General features: G+C 34.6%; 1 protein-coding gene across 1 annotated transcript in view; it reads right to left on the bottom strand.

The window, feature by feature from the left end:
• LOC149775437 (uncharacterized) overlaps positions 1 to 4,271 on the bottom strand; it is a 29,830-nt gene extending 25,559 nt beyond the window's left edge. The window contains exon 1 of the mRNA XM_089943570.1: positions 4,207 to 4,271. The gene's annotated coding sequence lies outside the window, so the exon portion shown is untranslated. The remainder of the gene's footprint in view (positions 1 to 4,206) is intronic.
• Positions 4,272 to 20,721: the final 16,450 nt, after the last annotated feature.

Below are 20,721 nucleotides of genomic sequence, written 5' to 3'. Positions count from 1 at the left end.
AACTTGTTCATGAATCAGCCTTTACAACATGTCTATTTCAATCCAACTAGAGTCGAAAGGTTGATGCAATTCCTTTTTTTGTCAACATAGTATACACTTTTTGAAAGAGGAAAGTAAATTGTTACATTAACGCATATACAACATTGACACATTCTATGTTATTGCTCCGTATGAGTCTAACTAAACCTATTCAAAACTGAAAGAACAATTCGTTCTTCTTGTTATTTCTACAGTTAGATAAAGTTACCTAATGGTGTCAAATTCCCCTTCTAATTTCTTTTCCAGAACGTTACCTTAACATGAAAAATTATGAATGTATTTTTAATATAGATAACTGATGCAATTATAGTAATAATGCCAGGGTTTTTATTACAATGCAACCATGGATTTAATAAAAGTTAATGTACAGTTCCTTCTTTCTGCCACTTTGTTATGAATGACGTTGTAAGATATAGTGTGAGACCGTAGTGAATCAAAACAATTCCGACTGGCTCCCACACCGATTTCAGAACATTCACCGCTGCCACAACGAGATTATTGACTTCCAATTCATCATACAGAACATCAAAGATGAGATGTGATAACATTTTATTAAATATTACCAGAAAAAAATATGACAACTATGTGTGTAGTTGTATTGAATACAATAAGATCGAATTATTTGGATATATAAAGACTATTATTTACGAAATCTACTTGATTAAAATGTTCAGCATCTTCTATATAAACATTTGAAAATAGAATCGACAAATTCTATAAAATCAAAACACGAAAATAAATTATACATAACCAAGTATGTATATACATGACCATTGCATTCTCGCTGATGTAATACACACTAAACATCATATCTGTTTAAAGACCTAGACTTAAAATAAAATACGAAAACATCTGGAAACACGATACATGACAAAGCAAGCATGTGCGATCCGGCCTCTTCCGTCAAAGTCACTATTTGCACTAAAATTTACCGTGGCTTGAATCAAGTGAGCATTTTATAGTACAATTCAACATACTCATTTTGACTGGATGTCTTTTTTCCAATTTAGTGAATTACATACGTAAGATTGTTTGGATACATTAAAATGTGTATAAAAATGAAAGAAGTATCTTAGGGTAGCAATACATTTTTAAAAGACCTATAGCGGGTAGAGGTCTTTCATTGTCAGGTCTTTATACCTTGGTTTATCTGCTATCGTTAAAATGGTATTTACTTATAAAATATTTATCGTCAGGTATGATACCATGTGTCTAAAATGTCTGGTCAAGATAAGTGTAATTTTGAATATTAAACAAAAAGATATCAGAGTGACTATCGTTGAAGAATTCAAGGAAATGAATCGGCAAATTCGAGGCCTAACTCCTGATTCCATGACAAAAATGTTCCATGGACTGCACTTCCCACAATGCTTATCGACTAGCATGAATGTATTTTCTTGGAGGTTTCTCGTCTTTAAACATATGAAAATAATATTTTCATTGTGTGTATATATATATATATATATATATATATATATATATATATATATATATATATATATATATATATATATGTGTGTGTGTGTGTGTGTGTGTGTGTGTGTGTGTGTGTGTGTGTGTGTACCATCACAAAGAATCTCAGCTTTGGTTTCAGCATCTACGTTCAAATCTTTTGATCTTTCAACGTAGCGATACTGCTTGTAAGATTGAATAAGGTAAACTTGAATCGAGTTTGATCCATTCACCCAACTGACTGTTTTAATTGGGGAATCAATGATGTTAAACTAATATAATAAAGAACGTGTATTTTCCATTCATGGTTATGTGCTGCACTGTCTCGTCGGCAAGAGTGCCGAGCTCGCATCCGAAAGTGCGCGACTTCGAATTCCACAATCAGATCAGCTCGGATCAACTATCAAGGTCAGTCACGGCGCGGGACACTCTCACTGAGGATAGGATGAAGTCAACCTATTTCAGGATCAAAATTTAAAATATGAAAGCACTCTAACTATAACGGCTCCAGTATGCCTACATGTGTTCGTGTCCCATATAACACGAAAACCAACTCTAATGAATCCGTCTGTTGTATATTCTTTCTATCAGAATTTACTAAATTCAAGCCTGACGTCGCTTTCAAAAAAAACAATCCTACTTACAAAATGTAACTTCGATCAGGTTATGCTTCTGCAATGATGTTGACATATCTATTTCTTCGAATCAAAGGAAATGAAAGTCAATATTATCAGTGAACAAAAATATTCATTTGTTATAATTATGTACTATGTTGTACGAAAATTTTGAAATGTACACAATTTTCCTGCGACGAACATGCTAAACATTAAAGACATGAAATTTAACGGCAATGTTCTCAGTGCTGACAATTATAAATGGAAGCTTTCGTAAATATAATTGAAAGCTAATTGTATTAATGATTACGTTTTAATCTACAAGTCAATACGAGAGACAGACAGACAGAGAACATTTTTGAAATATCACGCGTTAAAATGTTATATATTGTACCAAGACACGAAACAAATTTCACTATTTATATCCAAAATATTTTGCATATTTTGACAAATTATTATATATATATTTTGCTTTACGAAATAATTTAATCAGCCTTCAAGTTCTTGCTCCTGTTTTACTCAACCTATTTAGTTTTCTTTCACAAACTGAGCTTTTCACTAATCATTCACGCACTCATCAAGGAATAAAGTTATAATAGATCAAATCTCAAAACATGATTGTTTCTACTTCAATGTTTTAAATATTTCTTTCACGTTTCATTTATTGGCAGCATTTAACGATGGAATAACCGCCTCAATAGTCAGAATGCAATAGTTTTGGAATAGCAAAAGGGCCACCACATACTTAAAATTAATATAAATAGCAAAAGGGCCAGCATATATTTAAAATTAATACAAACAGCAAAAGGGCAACCAATTGATTACAATTAATACAAATAGGAAAAGGGCCACCAAATATTTAAAATTGATACAAATAGCAAAAGTGCCACCAGATATTTAAAATTAATAAAAATAGCAAAAGGGCCACAATTTATTTAAAATTAAAACAAATAGCAAAAGAGCCACCAGCTATTTAAAATTAATACAAAATAGCAAATGAGCTATAAGATATTTAAAATTAATACAAATATCTTAAGGGCCATCAGATATTTAAAATTAATACAATATCAAAAGGGCCACCAGATATTTAAAATTAATACAAATAGCAAAAGGCCACCAGATATTTAAAATTAATACAAATAGCAAAAGGGCCACCATATATTTAAAATTAATGCAAATAGCAAAAGGGCCACCAGATATTTAAAATTAATACAAATAGCAAAAGGCCACCAGATATTTAAAATTAATACAAATAGCAAAAGGGCCACCATATATTTAAAATTAATGCAAATAGCAAAAGGGCCACCAGATATTTAAAATTAATACAAATAGCAAAAGGGCCACCAGATATTAATAATTAATACTAATAGCTGCAGTGGATAGGAAAAGAGCTGTCGAGTATTTGACAATAATTAAAATAGCAGAAAACGATTAGAGAACGGATCTTTTGGGTACATAAGCAACGGTGAACTGTAATTAAACGGATGTATAATGCCTAAATTGACAAATAACTGTTGCCAATCTAATATTATTTAAATCAGCATCAAATGACATACAATTAAAAGTGTATATAACAAGACTATAAAATAATTTTCATTCCTACTTTTAAATGAAATCGAACGCCAGACTCGTAACTGATTACCTTAAAAGTTTGCTCTGTTCTTATAATTTGTAAAATGCTAAGCTGTGTTATTTACATATATCAAAACAGAAATATGGTTTAAATATATATGTGATTTAATGTATAGAATCTCAAGACGTTATGAAAACATAGACATTAAGCGGTTACTATTCAAACCCCGTATTAAATCGTAAATTCTGTATCTTTCATATGTATACCTTTTGCCAAATGACGATTATTTTGAAGAAAAACAGACAAATGTTTTTTCAGTCATTAACTGTGTTATATGAGAGTATTGCTGTAATCTACTTGATACACACACATACGGACGTACATATATTCACACACACACACACACACACACACACATATATATATATATATATATATATATATATATATATATATATATATATATATATATATATATATATATTTAAAGAGAGAAACACAAACACAGACAAACAGCATAGAGTTTACCTTTGGATTCTTTTCCTATTGTGAAATTTTGGCTTCAGCGCCTGTAAAGGAATGCTGCCCTTCACGCATGATCCAAGCATTTATGTAGTCTCTTGAATTAGATGGGCGCATTAAGTATTCAAATTTTCCATAACATGACAGCAGAATTGATCGTTTTCTTAAAGGGTCGTCCGATGCATTATTCGGTCCATGCTGATTGTGTTGCCAGTTTTACGTGGAATTATGGCGTTGTACAGATAATAGAAAAACAAGGTGTGTCTGAAACGCATCTTTGATTCTATACTTTATCTAGTGAGTGGTACATAGCCAAAAATATTATATAAATAAAAATGTATTAAGTAAAAAATATCGACACGCTTTTTTTAATAACCGATTTTTTCCTTTTTAAATAGACTAATATTATATAAGCCAATCAAAGACATATAACATTAAAAAGATTATTAGATAATCTACTGTTGCATCGTTTGATCTCATTGACTGTAGCTTAATGGACTGGTAGAAAATCTTGATACGCACTGTGAAATTAGTCTAATCCTTAACATTTCAGAATAAAACTTAGATACAACTGTGCATATCTAGTCCCATCAACAAGCATTAAAATTTAAATGGAATGATGGGACGATGATAGGAATCAGAGTGAGAACTATATACCTTGCACTGTCTCTATTTTTTCAGACACCTGTTTCTGATTGTACAAAACCTTTCTCGTGTGGATGTCATGCATCCATTGCCATTAAATAAAACGCGTTACAGTTTATGTGCTTCAAACAGCGGTTCTATACTGTGTTTCTATATTAAACAATATCACGTTTGCTGTGCTAAACTATTGTATTATGTAATATATGAAAATAATGCAAAGAAAAGACCAGCTTCAATTCGGAATTTTCAATAATATCTAAACGCTGGCCCATTTTCAATCTATGACAACGGTTATAAAGGAATAAGATGAATGAAGACATTAAACAAAAGCATAAAACACAAACCTTAAGCCAATGACACAAAATGTTTGCAGATCATGCTGGGAGATATAATTACTCACCATAGCATGTATAGTTATGGGAGAGTGTCATCATGCTTGATGCATATGTGTTTATTAATCATAGCTGTTAACCTCCATATAACCAATGCAATGAAAACATAATGCCAATGTACAAAAGCTGCAATAATTTGATCTTTATCATTTGATCTCTTTGTTTTCTTGCTTTACAATGCTTCTTGTTACTAATCGTTTGGTGCCGTTGATTTAAAAAAAAGCATTTGAATTCAAACAGTTGTTTTAGCAATGTACAATCTGCATATCGCCTTTGCCACTGTACTAAAACTATTTTTCTAAATGTTATTAATGACATTCCCTCTGCTTCGGACAGCGAAAAGATTACAGTCCTCACCCTCCTTGATTTGTCTGCATTATTTGACACACTAGACCATATGTTACTCTACAGTCTCCAGCGTGTATTTGGCATTCATTATACAGCATTACTGTGGTTCAAGTTCCACTTGGTCAACATAACACAACTTATGTCCGCAGATGGAATACTCTCCAGCCAAGTTGATATATGTTGTAGTGTTCCAAAGGCGGTCTATTCTTGTATCTGTTCTCTTCATTCTATACACTCAGCCGCTTTCAAGTTTCATCGATCACCATCCACTGTCTCACTAATTGTACACTTACGACACCCAAATATACAAATCTAGCCATCCAACTGAAGTTGATGCTACCATCCAAGATGAAGACAAGTGCTTTTATGATGTGAAATCATGGGCGACATGTAACAAGCTGCAGATGAATGATGATAAAACTGATGCCATTTTGAGCTCAATACAAAGACTTTCTCATTCATATCCTTTACCTTCAAAGAAATATAAAAAATAAGCAACACCAACATTACATTGAAACAGTTAGTGCGAAACCTAGGTGTTACTCTGGACAGTACTCTCACATTGCACCAACATGTCATGAACATAAGCAAGACTGCATATCATGAGCTGAGACGCATCAGCTCCATTCACAAATATATGTCAGTTGATGATACTAAACAACTCTGTGCTCATTAGTACTTTCAAGACGAGACTATTGTAACTTAATTCTCTCTGCTTCATCTCAATATCTACTTCAGAAACTTCAAAAAGTTCAAAACACAGCTGTTCGGATCATACTTAGAGTACCACGATCAGAACATACCTCCCCATCGCTCTGTACCCTACAGTGGCTATCCATTCGATCCAGAATCAAACACAAAATTTGTTCTCTGCGATACGCATGACTGACGGGCTCCAGTCCAACATACCTATCCGACCTCACCCGGTTGTACACCCATCAAGATGACTACGCTCCTCTTCTGACAATCGTATACTCATTATTCCCACATGGAAACGAAGTCATATGAACAAGGTTCTTTTGCTTAACAGGCTCAGCAACGTGGAATGAATTACCCAATGCACTTACACACAAAGACACAGTGATCCCATTCAAGAGTGCTCTTACAACCCACCTATTTCGACTGCAGGAGCAGACTTAAAAGACCTAATAATGTTACCTACCTTAAATATTTTCAGCATGTTTTGTATGTTTTCTAATTTATTGGTGTTTGTTTTCTGTAATTATATAATTTTATATGTATTTTTATGTAACAGGTGTAGTTTAATATTGTAAACGCATATAGCTTCTAAGGATTAGGATCTATACAGTCATTATTATTATTATTATTATTATTATCTGTAAATTTGATTTTGTGGCTAACAATGTCTAATGGGGTGTCACCGTAATCGCCATTTCAAACTCTCATAACAAGCCTGTGATATGATACACGAGCCTGAAATAGCGTATATAGCCGAAATGTTGGTCTGCATAAAGATTGTAATTGGGAAACGCATAGTAAATCTTAGCTGAATAATACGGCACATTTATGGAAGTTCATGTCTGGTAAATTAAATTGGTTTCCCTCAAAATGAATAAATTCGTAGTTATGAATATTAAAGATTTGTTTTGCGATGGGTTCGACATGCAGATGATGGAAGAATATGCGAGTTTGCCTTAAAATCTGAATGACGTTACTGACATTGCCTTTCTTGAGGTATCAAATGACTCACATTACCACAGTTCATTTGAACTCGAGCAAACAGATTATTGAAGTAGACTAAATGCCGATGTGCCCCTGACTACCACAGAAAATAATTCTTTACGAAAATGGATGTTTAGAACTTCACAAGTTGAAGTGTCCTAACTAATAGAATGTGGCAACATAATAATATATACACCTTATTGTGTTGATGTTCCGCTAAACGTTATAAAATAAGTTTAATATTTTATCAGTGAGTTTCAATTTTTAAAAGAAATAGTTTGATACTTTTTAATGTGTAATTTTCATACATATTTGCATGGTATATACTATTACGTGCTTTTTCAAATTCGCCAAATAATCAGAAAGTCTCGATTTCAATATAAAAATGTAGGCTTGTCTATCGAATCGTCAACGTTCAACATAATAGGAACATCACGAAATTCATAAGAACGGGCGTTTTATGACTAGCTGTCGACCTTGTTTAAACAGACGGAGGATCAGTCGAAACGAATGAGACATCTTATAAACTAAATGACAATCTCCATTTCCTATTTAGATAAATATTTTTTGTAAAACCTTGACACTAACGTCTGAAGTAGAAGTGGCACAGAAAGTGACGGGATGAACATAGACTAATACAGATTACATAACGTTAAAGACCGCTGTCGGTAAAGTGAGATACAGCCTAGCAGAACGACTGAAACTCACGCTACATGAACTCATAATTCATCATGGAATAACTCACCTTTTATTGATTGGTCCTCGCTTAAGAGGTCATTTGCTAGCCTTGATGCTTTCATTTCATTGATCAAAAGAGAACCACATATCGCGAACACGTAAATGCTGAAACCTAAACAAAGAGGAAAAGGAAGAATTTAAGTCACTTAAAGCAGGAATAGACATCATAATCAAACCAGATATAAAGGGTCTGATGGACCGAGAATACGGTATCAAGGAAGTAAACAATAAGCTTACTGATATAGAATTCTACCAGGAATTAAACCTTGACCCAACACATGAATCTAGAAAGACTGCTAAGCTTATCGTTAATGAAAAAATAAATGAGGGTCATATAAACTATGAAACCATGGAATATCGTATTTTGAAAACCCTAGAGCAGGGAGACCATATTTACTACTCAGAATACACAAGCCAGGAAACTTATGTCGGCCTATTATCTCTAGTAACGGCCACCCAACCGAAAAAAAATATCTGAATGCTTACGCCCTACATCCGTACACTTCCTTCCTACTTTCGTAACACAAGAGCCTATCCCGTGTAAAGAAAAACCAGTGAACCGTTACCACCCGACACAATTCTTGTTTCATTAGATTACAATCATTTAATACCAGCATTCCGCATGATGATGGAATACATGCATGTACAGATGATTAGGAAACAAAACCTGAGAAGACGCTTCCCAAGGAATTATTCGTCAAACTCCTGGGGCTAGTTCTTAAACTCATCCACTTTGAGTTTAATGACAAGAATTAGCTCCAGATAACCGTATAGGCATGGGGACTAAGATGGTCCGATCATAAGCAAATACCTAAGCAGGCAGATTAGAAAGTCAACTTCTCGACTATGTAAGCCGTAAACCATTTCACCAGGTACGTTTCATTGATGACGTATAAATAAAACAGAACGACAGGATGGAAAAACTATACGAATTCACTATACCGATCAATACCATCAATCATTCAATCAAATTCACTGCCGAAATTTCGAACACAAACCATACACTTTTGGGCACAAAAACTTACAGTTATCAATAACACTTTTACAGATTTTCTTTCAAACCGACTAACAAACATCAATAGCAATTAAAATATATATTTACATACTGTTATGTTAGTGAAACCATAATTAATTAATAGAATACTAATGGATCCTAGAATGCAGTAAACTCGGACATATTTACATTTGAGCAAATCCGGTATAGAATGCGTTTTCGCAGAGCCTTTTGGATATTTAAGCTTTGTTAACATATGTCTGAGGTTTCATTGTGAAACACGATTCATTAGAACTAAATCCAGTGCTTTGTTTTGCAACATATGCAGAATGCATTACTTTAATTGATGTTGCACATTTATTAATGACAGCTTCAACATAGTCTAAACAGTGTTTTTGTGTCATGATCAACCCAATTGCCGCTTAAGGATCACTTAGGGTACTGTTTCTCTTCTGACCGTTCCAGAAACGAAGATCTGTTGCTGTTCTCGTTTGCTTTTAGCAGCATGTAAAGCACACTTATATGCTGTATCATGCCGATGAAATGGCAACAACGTGTATTTCACGAGGACACAACAATGCAGCCAACAATTTAAAACCTGCCATCTTTGGATTTCAAGTCCGACTATCTTTGAATAATAAATGTATTTTTATTCCATATAAAAATGCTGCCTCAAAGTTTATATATTGAATTCTCTTTTTCAAATAAGATACATCATCCAGTTTTTTAAATATGAAAATAGCGTATGTTCAGTGTAATGCGTGAAAAACGAACAGATTTGTGATATAACAAATGATTTGGGTTTTAAAAGTAATACGTTTATCGATGTTCTTCGGAAATTGAAAAATATATGTGATGAGAGTGTGAAGTATATATATATATATATATATATATATATATATATATATATATATATATATATATATAATAGATCATCAAAGAATGTGTGTGTGTGTGTGTGTGTGTGTGTGTGTTAGCATTTTCACATTAATGAAAGCTCTTACTTTTTTAATGAGACCTTAGCTGAACAACGTACGTTCGTTCCTAACCTCACACCCTAGCACATTAATAGGCATGCAGTCCTTGTTAGAAGAAAAATTTGAAGAACGAGATACTTTTATAATCCCGCGATAAGTCCATTCGAATTACTCCATAATGTTTAAATACTCCTTTAATTCATATAGATGACGAGAAGAAAAATTGGGTCACCCAAAAACATTCAGTCATTATAACTCTGATAATACTGAGAGTTCGGCTTTGAGGTGTTTCAATGACTTCAGCACAAAACTGTCCATTTGATTCCTTTAAAATGGCAAGTTCTATATTTGCAGAAATGAAAACCTGGAAAGAGGTAAACAATCTTTAGGAAGAAAAAACTTTCCAAATAACCGCAAATATAGAGCATAATACGACACAATGTAAATGTGTTTCTTTCTGAAGGGTGGAAAACAGCTATTCTGGACGGTCAAGATTTTTAAATTTCCCACTAAGTGTTAATAACCTTTATTTAACTTTTAACTTGATATAGCACCTAATTATTCAAAATTTCTCAGTCAGTCCTAACCTCGAATATATATCAATAGGTGCCGTTCGGACCACTTTGGCTTTTTAAAACAAAGATTAACCGGGAAAGTAAAGAATGCATACAACTATTTTCTTTCTTTGCAATTTCTCCGTTAATTTTAATGTTAATCAAGTTAAAAAAATAGCCATGGTTGTTTCATTCTTGCGATGAAATTTCCGGCGAACTAAATATGTCAATTTTCGACACACATCCTTGTCATAATTTTATCTCGCAGAAATAGCCCATTGGGTCCAAATGTACAACCGCTCAATCCAATCATCGAAAAAGTCAAAATTCTTTGAAAATTTTGCGGTTTCCTCTTGTGATATATTACAGGGGAACAAACCAATACTTTCTTGGCAAATTACCACACCGATATATATCTGAGGTATAATTGTGTCTCGCAGAAACATCCCATGTTTTCCGAATGAACATTGTTGTTTGTGTTCGGACGAAGAATACAGTTGAAGTGAACTGAGCTGATTTATGTAGAGATGTTGACTTTACAGAGCTCTAACAAACTTTGTTACATTCTATTAGTTTCAAGCAGACTAGAGAATTTTCTGTTTTCATTTTGTTTCTGTGTTAAAGCAAACTTATACACAAAGAAGAAAGGCATGTCTCCAGCTCCAGCAACTATGACAGAATTGGTATTTGCCAATATTAGTTACTATGAAGTAAAAAACAAACAATGCTAGTTTTAAAATGTACTTACACGTGCAAATATTGTATATTGTATATACTAGCATTTACCAGAACCTCAGCACAATAATGGCTATATAGTGTCATGTATGTTAAGATCTAACAAAGTACACAAAAAATAATTACACAAAAACTAAACGATAAACCCTTCAAAATAAATAATAAGGTGTTGTACATGAAAACCAAATAAAACAGATGAAGATGTTAAAATTATGCACAGGGTATGTAAACGATAAAGGTAAAACATGTAAACAAAATCCATAAAAACATATAAATTTTTTAATATGAACTTCGTTGCTTTCAAGGGTTATGCATCTTCGTAAAGCGTTTCACTGAGTTCACACAAAAATAATTCTGTCTTACAGGGTGGAAGTCAACACACTCGACAACAATGTTCTCCACGGTCAGTGGAGACTAACATTGTATGTACTCTGGTCCAGGTTTATCCTTTAAGAGGTATGAACTAGATAGTGTTTGTGTCCGATACGCAATCGGAAAATTATAACCTCGTCTATGCGATATGTTGTACAAGGGAACTGCTGTTCTCCTGTGGTAGGCTTGAAGTTCTGCGGCTTGTTTCTGAACTTTTCATTGCACATAGGTTGCCAAGTATGAAGAACATGCTTATTTAGGTAATATTTTACATTCAACTTGCGACCGCTCCGGATGGGAAGATCGCGGGTTTGATCCCCAGTATAGTCAAACCAAAATGATACTAACAACTGCCTTGCTAGGCGCTCAGCATTAAGATGCTAACGTTCGGACTGGTCGGCATGGTGTCAAGATAATGTCACTGGGTGGCACATCAGGCTACATGTCTGCGCATGATGCCCCAGTACTGGACATCATAAAAACCTACCATTCTGCATATATCTTAGCAATATGACTGCTCCGTTAAAACTCCAAAACACACACACACACACACACACACACAAACACGCATTCAGCTTACAGAATCTTCAGTTAGGAAACGGGAGACTGAAGACGAAAATAATGGAGGAAACGGATAATAATTCGTCCTATATCTCATGGTATAATTTTTAATCTAATTCAATAAATTCATATTTGATCTATGGTACGATTTTCAATTTTATTGAACTTAATAAATTAAATTGAGGATTGAAATAAAATGATTTTGAAGATAACAAAGAGAAGACGGTATTCTTTAGTGCAGGTTCAGATACATCTTAATAAAGTCCCTAACGTAACGATGTACCACGAGGAGATATTGTATGTACCACGAGGAGATATTGTATCAAAGACGTTTTACATCATTACTGTATTCGTTACTATTTGTCTGAAGTGTGATTTCCTTTTTAACCCGTGCCACAGCTTTTCCATGTGCACCTCTTTTAAAGACCCGAGTTGTTTATTTTTCTTTTATTTTTCGCTATCTCTTCAGATACCTCTGTTGATAGAACACGTCATCATGTTCGTGGCTTATGCAAACTCATCAACATCGACCATTGTACAGCTTTGTTGTATATATCAACACTATTCAGTCACAGGTTTTGGACTAAGGTACAAACAAGAATGCAGCAGCCTTACCAAAAACTAGAGCTAGAACATTTTATGAATTTGTAGTTATTATTTAGAACTAGATTCGTTTCAGCTTCGTGTTAAGAGAAAATAATAAAAGCATGATTAACAGTTAAAAGATGTAGCATGATACGACATGGCAGAAAGTAATGTATGTTTGAATTGAAGGCAGAATATTAATATGCACGTACTGTATATATATATATATATATATATATATATATATATATATATATATATATATATATATAATTCGGTCCCAGGTTTTGGACGTTTACAATCATGACAGATCTTGTTCATTAAAAAACTGCTTCTCCAGAAGCTGAATTTATGATTTGTAGGAATGAATTAACATGAAAAATGAAGCATAAATCACGCAAGCCGTTAATAACAGAATATGAAGAAATTAATTTCCATAGACATTCATCCCTATCCATGGTTGTAGCCCTATTGCCCATAAAATATTTATTTAATATCAGTATTGCCTCCATTTGAAAGAGCTCGATACATACTGTTACTTCGGATTCCCCCTCAAGTTATGGATTGTATTAGCTTTCATTTGTTGCGAGTATTTTGTAAACAAATCGTTTAGATATTATTGACTGCATATATACATTGATGCTTCGGATTACAGACACCTACACTATTAGAAATATTAATTCCTACAGAAAGCAACAGAAGTTATTTGTTCTGAGTAGAGAACGAGTTCAGGTCTCTTGTTTGCACGCTGATGCTTTGAAATAAAGATGTATTCCTACACCTATCAAAACAACTCTTTCCCTCACTCGAAACAAATCACGAATGCGATTGTGCATACCTCTTCATACCTCTTCGTTGACGATTTCCAAATTTATTTTTGTGGTTAAATTGCATACGGAATTCAAACAATATTGGGATTCAGCAGTAAGTTATATTTAGTGCTAAGAAAATCGGTGCACTGACATTTGTGACGTAAACACCTAAATTGTTATGGACTGTTTATCGAACGCAAGATGAACCATATAGAATTAAATGTGTATGCAATTATAGCGTGGATCGGACAGCCTGTATACCGTGCTGATTCAGTGACAAAATATATCTTAAAGTTCTTCTGAGACACTTCAGTCCACTGAATGTATGTACTAGAACATGGGAAACCTCTGTCGGTAACATTGGCCAGTTACGAACCACTTTTTCATCAGATGGTGAAATGAAGTGATGAAAAACAAAATGAACACCATCGACTTAATGCATATAATAGTTTTCTCTGATTAACCCTTTACGTTGTTAGGTCTCGACCAATTAATGAGGATATTTGTTTAACTGTAGCTGTAGCCAGGTCATTAGTTTTTCATAATACTCTTCTTCTAAGCCATGAGCTCGTATCAACAATACCTACATTTTAAATGGTACACAACGCAGACCGGTTTGTGTCCCGTAGAACGAGTGTGTTCTCGCGAAGAAAGCACGTCTGGTTCCCATTTCTATATAACTGGTGAAGATCATTGCGTGCAGAAATGTGTGTGTTTATGTGTGTGTGTGTGTGTACGTATGCGTGATTTCGATTTTTAACGTAGCTTTAACAATTTTTCAGTCATATCGCTACGATGTCTAGAGTCTGACAGTTTATAGTGATGTTTAGCACTGATGCATCATGCCACAGACATGTAGCATGATGTCCCACCCAGTCACATTATCCTGACATCAGGCCGACCTTTCCTAACACTAATCTCTGAATGCTGCGCGCCAAGTGAGGCAGGTATTAGTATCATTTTTAAAAGTCTTTGGTATGACTTGGTCGGGGTTCAAACCCGCGACTTCCCGCATCCGAGGCGGACGCTCTACCACAAGGCCACCGGGGCGGTCGCGTGCAGAAATAAAGTATTTTAAGAAAATTTATGAAGGATCTGTGCCATGTAATAGCAAGCGAAATGAAAAATACCCCTGAGGCACGAATTATGAGTTCATGTAGCGTGAATTTCAGTCGGTCTGTTAAGCTGTGTCTCAATTTAAGGTTAAGTAATATGTATAAGTCTCTGTTCATCCCGTCACTTCCTGTGCCACATCCATTTCAGGCATTAGTGCCAAGTTTTTTTTAATAAAAAAAAATAATTTCTATATAGGGAATGAAGATTGTCGTTTCGTTTATATGATGCCGCATCTGTTTCGACTGATTCCCCATCTATTTAAACAAGGTCGACAGTAATCGTAAAACACCCGTTTTTATGTACTTCGTTATGTTCCTATTATGTTGAACGTTGACGATTCGATAGGCAAGCCTACATTTTTATATTGAGTTGAAGCCATTCTGAATATTTTGCGAATTTTGAAAAAGAACGTAATAGTATACCATGTAAATATGTATGAAAATTACACATTAAAAGATATCTTTAAAATAAGATTTGTTTAGAATTGAAACTAACTGATTAAATATCGATCTTATATTATAACGTTTAGCGGAACATCAACACAATAAAGTGTATATCGCACTGGTGTAATTGGAGCGAATTATCTACCCCTGGGTCAAGCTACTGCAACCGACTTGGCCTGGTCATAGTAACCCGCACCCATGTGATCGAGACTGTAGTACGCCAACTGAGCAAACGAGGATCCAAATGAAATGTTAAATGAGCGATAAACATACAGTATGACAACATACAGAAATAATGAGAAGATGATTTGCCAAAGGATCTATGGTAATAGGTATGTCACTGAAGATGTATATACAGTGTAAAATTTATTTGTCTACTATTAACTTTGTTACAATTACCGTTGGGTATCTGGTACCGGTAATTCATTTTATGTTGCAAAATATGTTACATCTTCTTACTGGAGAATAATAAATATCTTGGAGTTACGAATCTATTATCTTAACCTCAGTAACAGTATTGTCTTAAACTAAGTAGCATTATGGTTTTAAACTAAGTGAGAGTACTGTCTTAAAATAAGTATTATCTTACACGAATTAACCGTATAATCTTGAACTCAGTAACAGGTTTAACTTAAACTAAGTCAAAGTATTGTCTGAAGCAAAGCGACATAATTGTCTTAAAATAAGTAATAAAAAGAAGCAAAATTTACAAGTTTATGAAAATCAGCAAATAAACGTAATTTTCTAGGTAGCAAAGTGATCATTTAAGATGAATGTGCAGTATTATAGATTAAATCCAAAATAATCATGAAAGATCTATCACATGTCCAGAAATATAGTGTTCTGAATAAATTTCAATATTGAAGGTACTTATGTACCAATATATCTTTAATCAGCAAATGTGCGAATAGTGTTGATACCTCACCAAGGCATAATACGGAATATCTTTGAAAAATTGACAATAATCCCGAAATAGAGATTCTGCCCAAATTACAAATGAGCACTTCGTAATTCAAGCGAATAATTTAAATAAATGATTCTTATCCAATTATATATTAACATAACATTAAATAATTATACAGACTGAACTTAAAGAAGGGATGAAGACTTTTTGATAAACCTCTTTTATATACATCCCCACTTGATCTATGTCGAAATACCATTTTCGAAAACAAAAATCAATCATGGGAATGAAAATGTACACAAAACCATAAACAATTTAATTTCCAGGAGCCTTCTAAGGTCATAATCAAGGTTAGACTTTGAAATAAGATGTAAGTATTTATATCCTAGAAGCAAGATAAAAATCAGATACATGATATAACTGTATCCTCCATCATGGACAAAGGTCAAGCACACAATACAGATCAAATATATATAATAGGTGTTATTGTATAAAAACGTTTTCCAGGGTGATGTATACAAGCGATCGTGTCGACATTTGAACAATGCAGTATTGGAGACGGATTCACTTGAGATCCACTAGAGCAATAATTGAGTTTTGCTTCAGAAAACTTAATTTCAGAAATAAAGGAAAGCAAAGATTAAAATAAATCTGAGCTGAAACGAATATTCGAACATTCGAATAATTTTTAGCTCAGGAAATATATTACGTACTTCCAGAATTGACTTAGTTTACTTCATGGTTATTGAGTAATACGATGTCAAGGGAAATATTTTATATTCAGCTTTCCATTGGTGTTTCCTGAGGCAATATTGATACATTTTCAGAATAATGTTTATGATGACACCAGTTCGTTTGATGACTCTTTTACTGGATTCCGAATGGGAGCAATTCTAGAAACTTTATTTTTTTATATTCACTCGGGAAACGTTGTCCATAGTTCGGTTAGCTGACATTAAAAACAAATATTGCCGTCACAAAGGTGTTTTATTAGTTCAATGTACTGTAGCCATTTAATGTGAATGCATTTTCTTTTTTTATCATTTATTTACACTTAAAGAGAATATTTTGAATTAATAGTATCCATTTTTACAAAATCACTGAAAAATCGCAATATAATTTTTTAAAATTTCCTTAAGTAACTACATTATATAAAATTTTAACAGAGTTCCGGAGAGAACAATCCTAAAAACTGTTCTTCGATTCTTTCACGTCAGGAAATATTGTTGGTTTTAACAGAGACGGTTAGATGACAATCTATTTACGGCTTTGTATTAAATTTTCACTGCTTTCCTCTGAGAGCAATCAAACATACTGCTTCATTTGTGGTACCTCATCATAACAAATATCTACTTTTCGCCTTGACTGTATGTATGTATGTATGCATGCATGTATGTATGTATGTATGTATGTATGTATGTATGTATGTATGTATGTATGTATGTATGTATGTATGTGTGTGTGTGTATGTATGTATGTATGTATGTATGTATGTATGTGTGTATGCGTGAGTGTGCGTGTATGCGTGTGTGCGTCGTATATATATATATATATATATATATATATATGTGTGTGTGTGTGTGTGTGTGTGTGTGTGTGTGTGTGTACTTATATGTTTTATCTAGTGGCCGAGTGGTCTAAAGCGCTCACAGTTCCGGATCACTACCACCTCATCTCTGTCTGCCTGTGTTCGAGTCTCGGGCACAGCTGATGTGGGTAAATGAAAAAGCTTGCCAGCAGCTTCTCGTGAGTTGGTGGTTCTACCCGGGATTTTCCAGGTTTCTTCCTCCACCAGTTATACTGGCCGCCATGTTTAGACTATCTTGTGCAGAAAAATGGCGTTAAACCCTACGACAACAACAACAAAGTCTCACATCTGTCAATTTGTTTTGCATGATTTCACAATGTCAAATTTGTTTACGACGTTCTTGATTCTGCTGTCATAAATCATGGTAAGATCGCAAATTTTCTGATCAATTTGAATATACTTTTAGTTCATTGTTTTCAAGACGAAATATGCTGATATATGGTTGTAGGGAACTCCACCCTGATTGTGCCAGGATTTTATGTAGAGAGCCTTGTCTTTCTCACCCAATCGACAGTGAAATCTGCTTGCTTTGTTAACCTTACTATTCCTGTCTCAGTCAAGTCATCTCAGACCAATCGTCTCAGTCAAGATGTCCACGCGCGACGGACTACTTTATCAAGGGACGTATTTTCTGATCAAACAAACGCTAACACTTTAGGACATTTAACAAAATAATTTTTAGGAGTAGAGAGAAAAAATAACTTACAAAAAGAAGATCTAGAAAGAAAACGATAAATATAAGACAAAAAGAAAATGGACTACAAGCTAGGAAACATTTTGACTCTTAAAGGTAGGAGAGCAAAAATCGTAAGTGTTTACCACCCACTGGTGACCTATTCCATGTATACAGTGCGCTTTTTGGACGATGGAAGTTTCGCAAATTATGCAAAACATGAACTAGTAATTTCAGAAAATTCACCACTGCATGAGTCAGATGATCTTTCCTTTCTTTTTGATGACTGGGAAACAAATGAAATAAATGTGTCTCTGAAACCGAACCAACTTTCGTCCCAGAAAATAACAAAATCAGGAGTGGAAATAAAAAACACCGAAACGGTCAAAGAGAGTAGATTTACAGAAGTGGACGAACAATTTGTCACAAATTTTGTTTTAGAGCAAGAAAATATGAATACCAAACGCAAAACATTGGGACACATAAAACTACCAGAAGAATATCTTGAGAAAAACAAGGAGACTAGCCCTATACATCAAATGCCGGCACCTGCCCTGAACATCATTCTCTCAAGATTTTTTCTTTCATTTCTTCAGAATGATCGAAGTGAATACGAGCCGACAACATTGAGAGGTAAAAAAGGGCATACATACTGACTGATAATACACAATTGAAACTGAAGAATAATGTATGAGCAAATAAAATTATGCGTAGCGCAATTTATATAAATTCAATTTGTTTGAAACATAAATGAATTTTTAAATGAGTGCAAGAATGAATAAGTAATTACCCAAAGAAATAGTATGTAATGAACAAGAATTGTATTCATAGTTTTAAAAGGTAAATTACCTTATAAATTAAAGAACTTGACTGATGAATCAATTTAGGCCCTCGCCAACATGGATGACAAATGATAAAAAACAGAGAGAGAGAGAGAGAGAGGTTTGTTAACCTAGGTTCATGAGTAGTGAAGTGGGATACCCTAGCGACAATGGGAATTAGCATTACAAGACCCCTTGGGACAATCTGGCGACAATGGAAAATTAACATGGAGAAAACTCGTGGGACAATCTGGCGACAATGGGAAATTAACATGGGAATAGATTTTGGGACTGTTGAGCGACAAGGGGAAATTAACATGGGAAATATATTTTGGGACTGTTGAGCGACAAGGGGAAATGGAACAGGGTCGGGACCCTATTATAATAGGGTCCCGACCTGATAGGTCTATGGAAATGAAACAGGGGGAGAGGGATAGAACACACACACACACACACACACACACACACACAATATAAATTAGGGTAGGCAATTGAAAGTAGATCTCTTTTCGAGAAATGGGAGTGGCCCTGAAAAGGGCCTTTGGGTTTATGTTAATGTATCCATTAACATAAAGGGCATCTGCGGCATCTTCTTGTCCTCAAGCTGCGTCTTACTGCAGGGCGATAAATCAGAGTCTTCTTGAGACATCCTTGTCTCTCCACATACACTCTTCGTATCCACAGACTGGTGTCTGACCTGTGGACATCGGTCCACTTGGATCGGACATACATTAGTACGCCCGTCCTGAACATCATCGAAGAAACAAGGGTTGATGATTCGACTGTGGTCCACATCTTGAGGCTGCGAGAACAGGTGAGTGATTGCACTGAACTGCGTTTATTTATAGGGACAGAAAGGATTGAAACGGATTGAGTTCGTTGACCAATCCAAACACGCGTAACAAAATTCAGTCAGCCCACATCCAATCCGCAGAGAGCAGTCTGTGACGTCACATAGTCTATATCGATTCGATATCGCCTGTGTGCAGTCAATCCATGCGATAGTTTTTCAACATGACGGAAACTCAGAAAACGATCCATTGGGGTGTACCGACGATGGAGACTACACAAGGGAACCCTGACTTACTTTCAGAAGAGGCGAACTGGGATTTTGTGGATTTTCTTACCTCGCAAGAATTTGTTCCAGAACCTTCGTTACCATCATTACCACACGTGGAGAATTTTAGACAGAGACAGAAAGAAGAATTGGAGAAATTTATGCAGCAGCAAAAGGAAGCAGAACAAGCTTTTCTTCTACAGTAACAGCAGCAAGAAGAAGAGGTAAGAAAAAAACAGCAAGAAGAAGAAGCAGCAAAGAAACAAGAGGGTGAAAGTCAAACCGTCACGGTACTGTTGGACATTTTAGCGGAGTTAAGAAGTCTGAAACAAATGTATCTGACTTCTTTATCACGACCGAAGAGAATACGACCTTCCCGAGCTAAACACTCCAGCCCTGGGATTAAGCCTACCGTACCACCCTTAGTGATTTCAACTAAATCATCATCAGAAGTAGGCCTCGGCCGTGGCAAAGACTTAAGACAGTTAATGTTGATTGCTTAAACTCACCCCTGCACCAAAAA

The sequence above is a fragment of the Sinohyriopsis cumingii genome, chromosome 19 (genome assembly GCF_028554795.1).
Source record: "Sinohyriopsis cumingii isolate HCF-2022 chromosome 19, ASM2855479v2, whole genome shotgun sequence".
Classification (NCBI taxonomy): domain Eukaryota; kingdom Metazoa; phylum Mollusca; class Bivalvia; order Unionida; family Unionidae; genus Sinohyriopsis; species Sinohyriopsis cumingii.
Note: the sequence above shows the minus strand (reverse complement) of the source record. Positions and strands in the feature narration are given on the sequence as shown.